Source organism: Oncorhynchus keta, chromosome 17 (assembly GCF_023373465.1).
Source record: "Oncorhynchus keta strain PuntledgeMale-10-30-2019 chromosome 17, Oket_V2, whole genome shotgun sequence".
NCBI classification, from domain to species: domain Eukaryota; kingdom Metazoa; phylum Chordata; class Actinopteri; order Salmoniformes; family Salmonidae; genus Oncorhynchus; species Oncorhynchus keta.
Genome location: NC_068437.1, coordinates 16,678,072 through 16,689,265, shown reverse-complemented (window position 1 = coordinate 16,689,265; position 11,194 = coordinate 16,678,072).

Sequence of the window (11,194 nt, the reverse complement as noted above, 5' to 3'; positions counted from 1 at the left end):
GCCAGCAGAAAATACAGAGCATTGCGCTGTGATTGACTCAGTGTTCTGTCACTCACGGGGACACGATGTCACCGCAAAGTCTAAGAGGTGACCTCGATAATTCTAGCCCTTTGGGTGCTGCCATAGAGTTACATTAGAAGTGCTCATCCAAGAAGGCTTAAGGTCATTGTCCACAGATAAAATTATGTCAAATCACATTATATGTACAGTAGCTTTGATTGGACGAATCATGTCAACATCATACTTTCAAAATCTTAGCTAGCAGTCATCATCCTGAATCAAGTTGACAATCTACTGGCAAATCCTTTTTAATCCTTGTCATATGAAGATAAAGAATCAAGTGATCACAGCACAACAAGGTGAGTCCAACAATGTATTGTTTGCTGCTGCATAAATTATGTAATATGCCAGAGAGATATGTATACTGTAGCTAAGAAAGTAATACTAAGTGTATGTTGTGTAGCAAGCTGTTAGTAGCCCATGTGCCTCACCCTAATAATTTGGTCTATTTACCCCTCTTAATTTCACCTACTGTTCTGACTTGGTGGTGCACATGTAGCCTATAACCTGTTTTAGAGAAATATTATCATATACTTTAAGAGCTTTCATTGTCTGCTTATATGCCCCCTTTATTTATCCTACAGTTCTGACTTGGCGTACAGGGAGAACACTGTAAGAAAGGTCCATGTTCGAAATTCTGTCGCTGTGTCACGACTTGGTCATTGTATTTTGTGTTTTCGTTATATTATTTGGTCAGGCCAGGGTGTGACATGGGTTTATGTTATTGTATTTTCGTATTGGGGTTTGTAGTATTTGGGATCGTGGCTGATTAGGGGTGTTGTATAGGCTTGGCTGCCTGAGGCGGTTCTCAATCAGAGTCAGGTGATTCTCGTTGTCTCTGATTGGGAACCGTATTTAGGTAGCCTGGTTTCGCTTTGTATTTCGTGGGTGATTGTTCCTGTGATTGTTAGTGTCACCAGATAGGCTCGGTCACTTTGGTTTTTCTTTTTTACTTGTTTTGGAAGAAGAGAACAAGCGCCATTCTCCTTGCGGAGATGGTGCTAAATACATCAACACGGTCGGTCCCTGGGATTGGGCTGGCCAACACGATTCGTTTTGCTTGGAAGGAAAAGGAGTTGGAGCCTTTAGGACAGGAATCTTTTGGAAGGATAATATTGATGGGGATTCTAAAGCTGACGGTGAAGGACGTGTTTTGTTTCCAAGGCAACTCGTTGGAGGGAGCATACGACGTGGCACTATATACAGAGGAAAAACACGATGATATCCTGAGAAGGGCAAGAGCAGTGGGAGGTGAGAGGCCGATGTGCCACTACGAAATAACAAGCCTGGCGAAGAATAACTTTAGAGTTGTAACTGTCAACATTTACAACCCTTACATTAAGGACGAAGAGGTGAGGGCTTTTCTGGGGAGATACATGGATAACGTCTCCTCAGCAAGGCACCTCAAAGACTCCCTTGGGTTTTGGAATGGGAGGAGAGGCTTCCAGGCCCTCCTCAGAGAGGACCCAAAGGGACATGGTGGCTACCTCCATCCTCCTGCTATGTTCTCCCTAGGGGCTGACAGGGGGACGTTGTTTTATGCACGTCAGCCCCCATTTTGCAGGCGCTGTATGGCCTACGGTCACATATTCGCCTCGTGCAGTACAAGAAAATGCAGATTTTGTGCATCTGAGGATCACGAGGCGAGGGATTGTGACAAGCCTAAGACGTGCCATGGGTGTGGCTCGTCAGCACACCTGTGGCGGGGATGCCCGGCCCGACAGAGGTCATATGCGTCTGCGGCTGGGGGGGGGAGCAGGAGCGGGGGATGGGGGAAGAAGAGGAGGAGAAGGAAGCACGCCTCATGACCAGAGTACAGGTGCAGAGGGGAAGGCCACAAGGAAGGAGGAGGAGCAAGAAGCGGCGGATGGAAGAGAGAAGGAAACTGAAGGCACGGGAGTAGGAGAACCAGGAAAAGCGGCGGAAGAAGGCAACCGAGTGGAGGAGTATGAGAGAGAAGAAAGCGAGGGAGGAGTGGTGGAGAAGGAGATGGTGGAAGAGCAAGTGGACTGGGGGGAATGTGCCCTGGTGGGAGAGATGAGGGGTATGGTGGAGGAGCTGGGGGTGGGTGGTATCTCTCCACTGCCGTCATCACCAAAGGAGAGAATGAAGAGGAGGGTGCGATTGGCCGACAGTGAGAGGGAGGGGATGGCCAAGAGAGTGATGGGGGTGGGAGAAACCTCTGGGTTGCTGCTGGTTTCCCCAGGCCCTCAACTTCTGTTGGGTGGGGACACACCTAACAAGACTCAGGACTGGGTACAGGAGGAGGTGGGGAGTTTTTTGTTTGGGGACTCAGCCTCCCCGATTTTTTTCCAAACCAGCTGCAACACTGGGGAGGGGGAGGATTGCGGGGGTAGACCCAGGGTGCAGGGCACCCCGGAGCCAAACACTATTCCTGCATCCTGGGATGGTGTGATGGAGGAAGAGGGGGGGATGTCGGGAGTACGGATGGTGTTCTCACCGGTAGATATGGAGCAGGGGAGCATCGGGTGAGTCTCCTGTTTTTTTAATTTTCTGTCTGGGTTTAGAATTTGAGTGTATTACATGTTTTTATTTTTTCATGGGGTCTAATTTTACCTTTGTTAGTTTAAATGTAAGGGGTTTAAGGGATTTTGTTAAGAGGAGGGCGGTTTTTAGTTATTTGGAGGGTGTGGGGTTTGATTTTTGTTTTTTACAGGAGGTTCACCTGAGGGATGGAAGGGATGTTAGTAGGTTTAAGAGGGAGTGGGACAAGGGGGAGTCGGTTTGGGGTATTGGGGGGGTGCACTCATCGGGGGTAGGGATTTTGTGTGGGCACAGGCAGGTAACAGTGGAGGATTCTTTTGTGATAATGCAGGGGAGGGTTATAGGGGTGGATGTCACGATAAGGGATTGTAAATTTAGATTAGTGGTGGTGTATGGGCCACAGGTGGTGGCAGACAGGAGGGAGATGGTGGACTGTCTGACGCCCCTGTGTGTCACAAATAGGAAATTAGTGATAGGGGGGGATTTTAATACAGATTTAGGAATAGGGGGATAGCAGTGCAGGCGCCATTGCCGGGCTAATGGCTTGCCATGGTCTGGTAGATGATGGTCTGCACACTACTCCGAAAATGGCCGGTCCTACATGACGCAACTCCAGGGGGGTTGAGCGGAGGCTCGACTATATTTTTGTACCCAGGTCTTTGGGTAAGTTGTCTGGGCGGCTCATGCCTGTTTTCTTTTCGGATCACGATGGGGTGCTCCTGCAGTTGTGGTCGCCAGTCTGCCTCTTTGGTAGGGGGTACTGGAAGTTAGATCGGGATGTGCTGGAGGAGCAGGCTTTTGTTGACGGGTTTTATGGTTACTTTTGGAGGCTTGAAGGCCTCCGGTCCATGTGCGAGGGGGTGTTAGAGTGGTGGGAATTAGTTAAGGTGAGGATTAGGGCTTTTATAATAAGGTATTGCAAGAGGAAAAAAAGGGAGAAGAGGAGGGAGGTGGATCGTATCCAAAGGTTAATTGAACTCGAATACGAGGCAGGCAACCTCGGTGGGTCGTTTGACTGGGAGAGATCCGCAACCCTAAAGGCGCAGCTCAGGGAGTTGCAGGAGGGGAAGGCTCGAGCTTTCCTGGAGCGTGCGCATAGTGGCTTTCTAGAACATATTGAGACTTGTTCTGCTATGTTCTTTAAGTCGGTTAGGGCCAGACAGAGTAGGAAGGTAATGCATGGCGTTAGGGAAGAAAATGGTAGTATAGTTAGAGAACCAGAGGATATGGTCAGGGTGACAACTGATCATTTCCAAGGTTTATTTCAGGAAAGGGAAATAGATTTCGAGCAGGGAAATGTGTTTTTAGAACACTTGTCCAGGCGGTTGCCGGAGGACATTAGAGAAGTGATGGAGGCCCAGATCTCACTAGAAGAGGTTGAGAGTGCTCTTAGGAGGATGGGAAAAGGGAAGGTGCCTGGGATGGATGGGCTGCCGGCTGAGTTTTATCTCAAGTTTTGGGGTATACTTGGACCAGTGGTCCTCGAAGTCTTGAAGGCCATCCTTGAGACGGGGGTCCCGGGGGGATCAATGGCTGTTGGTGTGCTGTCACTTTTATATAAGAAGGGGGAAGTAACAGACCTTGGCAACTGGCCGTTGACCATGCTGTGTGTAGATTACAAGCTACTTGCAAAGGTTTTAGCAGACCGGTTGCGCACAGCCCTTCCCTACGTCGTCCATGAGGATCAGACGTGCGGGGAAGAGGGCCGCTCTATTAGATGGAACCTACAGTTAATCAGGGACTCCATCGCTTGGGTTGAAGATAGAGAACTGCCTTTAATGGTAGCAGCGCTAGATCAGGCGAAAGCCTTTGATCGCGTGAATAGATCCTTTTTATTCAGAGTGTTAGGTCGATTAGGATTTGGGGAGAAGTTCATAGGATGGATTCGTACATTATATGTTGGAGCGGGGTGCCGAGTTAGTGTAAATAGTCACTTGGGTGACGTTTTTGACCTCTCGTCTGGGGTCAGGCAGGGGTGCCCACTCTCGGCTCTCCTCTTGGTTCTGTACATGGAGCCTCTGGGGGCTGCCATTAGGGCAGACACAGAGGTGGAAGGCTTGCTGATCCCTGGAAGTGGTGGGCTGCGTGTTAAGATGACGCAGTACGCCGATGACACTTCCTTGCTGTTGTGCAAGGACTCGTGCCTGACAAGATCCCTTGCCATCTTTGGGGATTTCACCCGAGCGTCGGGAGCAGTTCTGAACCATGCAAAGTCTTCTGTCAAGTTTTTCGGAAGATGGCGCGGTAGAACGGATGTGCCTGGGGGGTTATCTCTCTGTGAGGGGGCCCTGAGGATTCTCGGGGTCCATTTTGAGACCTCCGGCTCAGCGACGCTAAACTGGAACATGCGTATCGCAGTGGTACAGAGGAAGCTAGCAATGTGGAAAGCTAGGTATTTGTCTTTTATGGGCAAAGTCCTGGTCCTACAGGTGGATGTGTTGCCGTCTCTTTTGTATTTGGCATACATCTACCCATTGCCGGCTTATCTGAGGAGGCCTCTAGTGAGGCTTGTGTTTCAGTTTATGTGGAGTGGCAGGTGCGAGTGGGTCGCCAGGGCACGCATGATCTGTCCCATCGGGGAGGGAGGTAGGGGGGTACCACATTTCCCCCTCAAGCTGGACACAATTTTTGTTTCTTTCTTGTTAACGGAGCTTGCTCAGCCAGTGATACACCCGTCCGGTTACCTCCTGCGGATGTTTTTCTCGTATCAGGCGAGAAGCATAATGGTGTGGTCTAACACGGGTCCTCGGGCGGAACAGCTGCCGTGGCACTTTGGTCATGCGGCCAAGTGGCTGCGTGCGCACCCTGAGGTTGAAGTTGCCCGAGTAGGTTTAGATCACAGGCACCTGTACGAGGAGGTCAGAAAGGCAGGGAGTCCGGCGCCTGTAGTGGGCATCTCGGAAGTGGTCTGGGAGGGAGTGCAGGCGCGGGGTCTGGACAACAGGCTCAAGGACCTGAATTGGTTGAGCCTTCATAGTGTTTGCCGGTACGTTCCATCTTGTACCGGTATAGTTTGGTGCAATCCCCCACCTGTCCAAGATCCTCTTGTGGCAGGGAGGAGACTGTGCACCATGTCTTTGGGACTGTGCCTTTGCCGGAGTAGTATGGGCTAGGGCACGGGTGTTGTTAGGTTTGGTAAAGGGGATTTTGTATTGACGTGGACCAGGTTAGAGAGGGGTGTAGGGAGAGCGAGAGGGACGGATAGGGACAGGTTTCTGCTCTGGCTTCTCATGAGTCTCTTTCAACGGGGGCTGTGGGAAGCAAGGCAGAACATGGTGAAGACAGGGAGAGATTGGGGGGTGGAAGGGATAGTGAGGAGGGTGGAAGGAGATTTGAGGGGGAGGATGAAGAGGGAGGAGAGGAAGTGGGGGCAGCATGCTGCTCGGGAGAGGTGGAAGGGGGGTTTAGGGCTGGGTGTCATTTAGATTTGTAAGAGGATAGATTAGGGACGGGGAGATAGGGAAAGGTATTTTGTAGGGTGACGGGGAGAGAAGATGCTCCCCTGAGGTTTTGTTTGGGGTTTATGTTGAGTTTAATTAGTTTAATTAAAATACTATTACTTGAGTATGTATGTAAATTATGAGTTGTAAAGAATGAATGGTATTGAAGATAATAAATTATTTTTTATAAAAATAAAAAAAAAGATAGGCTGTAATTAGGTTTCACATTCCGTTTTGTTGTTTTGCATTTGTATAGTTATTTCATGTATCGCTCTTCCTTCATTAAAGACATGAGTGACCACCACGCTGCATTTCGGTCCGACTCTCTTTCTACAAACGAAGAACGCCGTTACACGCTGTACATTTCAAAAGTGCTAACCAAATAGTTATATTGACTAACATTAAGTCCGTCCTAGCTCGCTCATTAATGTCTTAATCAAAATTATGGATCGCCTCTTATCCGCTTGTCGTCCCCTTATGCCATAGTTTGTACATCTCAATTGTCATTAGAAACCACATTTGTTTAAGCAAGTCAGCCATATCCGCTATGTTTTTTTTATACAAAGGCAGTAAATAAGGTTGAATGAACTGTTTTGCTGCCAGACAAGGCTCCGCTGATAGCCAGGTGTAGCAGTGGTAAGATGTTGGGACTGCTGTTGAGGCAGCTTTATGTAGGCCCTAATAGTGTGTGGGCACCGTTTGTCACCATTATAGTGCAATTCATGTATTGTTTAGTGTTGTGTTGTGGCTTTGCTGGCATTTTTTTTTTTTGCCCCTCCAAGATTTACAGTCTAAAATCACCACTGGCAACAACTTTCTTAGCCATGTTTTATAAAAACAAGGTGATTCCACAACCTTATGTGCAACCACAACCATAGTGTACGAAAATAAACATTCATACTTAGATAGGTTTCTGTTGGTTTTCAAAGATGTGTACATCACAAATGATAAACCTACAATAGTCTACGCATTCTCAATCTAATCTCAAAATGAGATGGCAAGTATCATCTACAGTAGATACAGGAAACAGCAAAGTAGTCATAAGGTTGCCTAACACTAAATGCAGTTAGAAAATTATTCACCAGTAAGTGTGAAATGGATGTGTTGATTTTAAATATATGCCATGTAAAGAAAATGCATTGAACTAAAACAAACTAATATTCTCAGTACATCCATACTATTATAGTTTGTATGGGGTTGTGGAATTGATATATAGTAGGCTATTGAAATATAAAATGATATATTTTTAAACTTATGTCACGTTTAAATATGGGTTTTAAATAACTTAACATATATTTGAAAATATATGTCACGTTCTTTGATATATAAGTCCATATATGGCCATGTTTTCTGTATGGATTTTCTCAATGACAGATTAACAGCTGCTGCTGAGGAGATATTATCTGCAGTAAATCCAGACTGTTCTGCAGCTCAGAGTAAAAACAATGAAAGTGACAATGGCATGGAGAATGGAGGGCCCATGTCAGGTTTTAAAACAGTCAAATCAAAGAGAACAAATATGGTAAAGGGACAAAGGTCCCGTATCAATACTAAGGGATAACATCCACACAGTTGACCCAGGCAAATCATGCTAATCCCTGTTGTTGTAAAGTGTGTGGCACGTCTTTTCATCACACGGGCTCATTGATTTAACATGTGCAAACCCAGATAATTAACAGATGTGTGGAAAACATACAAAGTCCACGGAAATTATAAAAAGAAACTCACAATGCAGATAGCTTTTGTTGTCATGTTTGTGGTAAATGGTTCAGCAAGAAGGGTAAACTGATGCACATGAGAAGCCACATAGGGGAAACATATTTTGCCTGCCCTTAAATTAGAATGGAGATCTGAAAATACACACGAGGACCCACACAGGGGAGAAGCCATATCGTTTGTGTCAAAACGTTCATTCGGAGTTGACATCTACAAATGCATATGAGGATTCACACAGGGGAGAAATCATTTAATTGTCGTCATTGTGCCAAGGATTCAACCAGAATGGAAATCTAAAAACACACATGAGGATTCACACAGGAAAGAAAAAATGTATCTCTGTCATTTTTGTGGCAAAACATTTAATCAGAGTGGAACTCTGAGCTATCACAGAATGATCCACACAGGGAGAGATAATATAATTACAGTCGTTGTGGCAAAAGTTGCAGCTCCAGCAATGATCTAAAAATGTGCATACAAATTCACACTGAGGATAATCTAGGCGGTTAATGTCCTGATTGTGGCACATACTTCAATCCGATTGAGCGTCGAAAGATACACATGAGGAAACAATATCATTGAGGCAGCTCTATTGGGCTGGTCTGGGTTGAACCGTTACGTCATCGGGTGAAATCGGGGAGGGGGGAGCGCCCATCTCAAATGAAACATTAATCTGCGCCGCTGGGTCATTTATGTCAACAAGTCAGCATGATGCATCTTCCAGAAACATACATATATTTTCCATAAAACACATGTTTATATTTTCAAACTAGTTTTCATAATGCAGATAAAGCGTTTTTGTATAAAGCAATCACTTTTGCAGGTGAAAACACAGATTCCTACTCATCACTCCACGTGCTTAATTACGTCTCTTTTGTTTTGAGCCGACCTCCCCGTCGGTCAGAGCAGGGCATCAAGTTTACACCCGGGAGGCAGCCCAGTTCCAAAATTGAAGATTAAAATGTATCACCAGATTCAAATTGATCCCACTGGGGTAAACCGGGACAGATAAACTAACCCCCCATTGCAGCCCTAATGACGGATGTTTCAGGAATGACACAAATCTAAAACGTACGATTCGTATAAAAGAACATTCTGTTTTATCCACAACAGAATACATGTTGATAAACGTATTAATTGAAGTGTTCTCTTGTTCTCTTGTCTCTCTTGCGACACCGTTCCGTTATCAGTCTTATCTTCTGATGCTAGAAAGCTTATATACAAAACGATCCTCTGATGAGCTAGATAAAAGTGCAATAGTAAACATTCAAAATGTTTGACCGTTTAATCACCAATAAATATAATTGGTTCCATATTGCAGATGTCCATAAGTGTATTGAATGAAGTATGTTAGTATAGTCCAAGTTTTATATGGTGAATAGCATTGTATACCACATCCAGGACGGCTTAAATATCCTGGTCTTTTGTGGCTCAGTTGGTTGACCATGGCGCTTGTAACACCAATGGTTTTGGGTTCGATTCCAGCTTTGGCCACTCATGGAAATTATATGCACGTATGATTGTAAATCGCCTTAGATAAAAGTGTATGATATGGTATCTATTTTTTCTATGAGTAATCAACTATAAGCATATTACCTGAGATAATTTACATTGCAGGGCATCTCCCCGAAATATCTGATATATGTTCAGAGATGTAACCTACAGCAATGTTTAATTTTGTGGTCTGGGCGTCTGGCATACAAACGTCATCATTGCCAATCCACAGATTATACCCCAGTAGCAGTAGTTCATTACGACTGTTATAGCCTGGTGTGTAGTCTCTGTCTAGGGCGGAAGCCAGCTTCAGGCTGTGCTGCGCTGGCAGGTCACTATGGGCAGCCTTCCCGGGTCCATGGTCATTGTTACTGCTGAAACTCTTTCCCTCACTATCAGAGCTGGACTCCAAACTATGCATAAACACTTCAGTTTGTAAGTATTCTATCGAAACCTGTGAGACAGTACCCTACCTGGGCCAAGATGTGGATAATGACATTTTTGGCACCGTGGTTGACAGACATGCTGAAAATGGATGGGAAACAAGTGGAACAAAAGAGAGTGAGGGAGAAACATACCTTAGTCTCGTAATCTAGTTCTTAAAAATCTAGGCTGCTAGTTGCAATTATGGTAATCCTCTCTCACATGTCTGCCCCTGAAAACAGAGATTGTGGAGAGTGGGAGTGGGCTGTGGCATTCCCTGTCTGTTTGGATTTACCGATGACGTTTTGAGGTAGGGTCAGTGTGCACTGATCTACCGGTCTAATGGTAAAACATAAATAAAGTTCACTGAATTGAGTTGAGTCTAAGAGTCAATAATACAGGCTACACTGCTACGGGCTATAATGTGAATAGCAGCAACCAGATGGTGACGTTTGGCACCCACTTGGCAAGCGTAATGAAGCCTATTTGGCAAGAACCGCTAATCTACGTTTTCTTCGCTGCTGCTAATAAAGACAGGGCTACATTACTGCTGGTGGTAGGGTACATAAATTAACAGTTTGCAGAGATCAGACATACCGGCCTCGCAATTAGAACCGCGAAAACAATGTGGCCTTGACTCACAGAGGTTCCGCGCAAACTCGTCCTCTGGTAGCCTACGTAGTCGTGACACACCTGGCTAGGACACACATAGCTGTCGCAAGCAGTCCGACATAATTTCTGTCAACCCACCAAGTTCAAGAAACCTCGCAGATGTGTCCGAAAATGTTCACGATCCTCTATTCAACTTGAATTTTAACATGATTTGATTACATATTACACGCGCAATGACTGTTCCATGGAGTTTGCTAACGATTCTGAGTTTGATGCACCACACGGAATCGAGGTGTTCGCCGACTACTTATTATAAAAACTGTTGGATTCGTCAGTACCCTGGTATATTCATCGACATTGAGGAATCTCAGAGAAGAGGCGCTCAACTTCTGAAGTATTACCAAGAAGAGACAGCTCTGAAATGCAGCCGAACCTGTTGCCTTACGAGAAATTGTAAGTTTACTGTAATTGTTCATTTTTGTATCGGATTTTTACTATTGATTAGATGCGCAGCGAAATCAGTTTAACCCTACCATAACCCAGTGTACTATTATGTAAATGTCGACATTAAAAAAGTCTTCTTAAATGTTTAATTCATGATTTATTGGAGGCAATTTTGTACAATACTTTTATTTGCAGGAGCCCTGCCAGGTGGACAGGCGTAGCATGTCATGTGTGACTGCGCCACGCAAAAGTCTATTAATCTGTTGCAGGGTGCATCGATGGATAATTAACATTTTATGTAACTCCTTAGTTTCTTGTAACCTGGCGATATTCCACTATGACACCATCCAAGAGAATGTGAACTGTTTTCATATGCACTGTCCAACATTGGAGAGCTGCATCCTAAGCTACAGAGGCAACGTCATCCTGTACAACATCACCAAAGGTGAGCCTCCATAGGATACAAATGTTTAGACCCAGGAAGCCAAACATAGATGTTT